This window comes from Acanthisitta chloris, unplaced genomic scaffold (genome assembly GCF_000695815.1).
Source record: "Acanthisitta chloris isolate BGI_N310 unplaced genomic scaffold, ASM69581v1 scaffold8585, whole genome shotgun sequence".
Classification (NCBI taxonomy): Eukaryota; Metazoa; Chordata; class Aves; order Passeriformes; family Acanthisittidae; genus Acanthisitta; species Acanthisitta chloris.
The window spans coordinates 16474-17380 of NW_008675310.1; positions in this window are offsets into that span (position 1 = coordinate 16474).

Consider the following 907-nt stretch of genomic DNA (forward strand, 5'->3'; position numbering starts at 1 on the left):
TTCTTCTATGTACCTCTGGCAACTGCTGTGGTGTGATGGGGCGGGGGGAGACCAGTCTTGTGTGATAACTGCTGACAGGAGGATGGTGTTGCCACTGACACAGCGAAGGGTCCGTCCCTAGAAGAGATACCAGTGCTGGGGATCGTTCAGCCAGCGGAAAGGTGAGGAATGAGAGAGCAGAGAGAAACTGGCCAGCTGCCCCTGCTGCCCCACCTTGGGGCCCCATGTGCTTTGTCCCCACTAAACACAGATGGCCCTGTGAGCTGTGGGGGCTGCTCCAGGAACCCAGCTGGGAAAATAAACAATAGGAAACCCCACAAGTGTCAAGCATTGTGGTGCTAAATGGGGAGACCTGCACTCAGGGATGGGACTGTAGGGGTACAGCACCCTACACCAGGCAGGTTGCCCACCCACAGACAGCTGGGGAAACTAAAGCATGGGGTAAGGCACCTCCTCTGCCATCCCCCTCTACACCCCTGAATGTGGAGAAGCAACTGGAGCTCTACTTGATGCAAAGCAAAAGTTCAAAAGGTGGGACAAAGTCTTAGAGGGTACCCCAGTGCCACCACAAACAGACCACTTACCCCCAGCTCCCTCCTCCAGATGACTGAGGGCACCAGCCCACCTCACCCTGGCAGCCACGACCTGACTCCCACTGTTGTCCCCCACCCTGGATAGGTGTTAGAAGAGTGGACAAGTGCCTGGACAGGGGGAGGCAAGGTGGGTCTCAGTCTGGACTGGGGGGACATAGAGATTTCCACCCAAGGGGCTGGGAGGCAGGTGGGAGAACGTGGGAGGTTGATGGTGTCCAGGCTGGATGGGGAAGTGGGGGAGCTACCAGCCTAGATGAAGGGACAGGGCAGGTCCTAGCCAGAATGGGGAGGACACGGAGGGATCCAGACTGGAA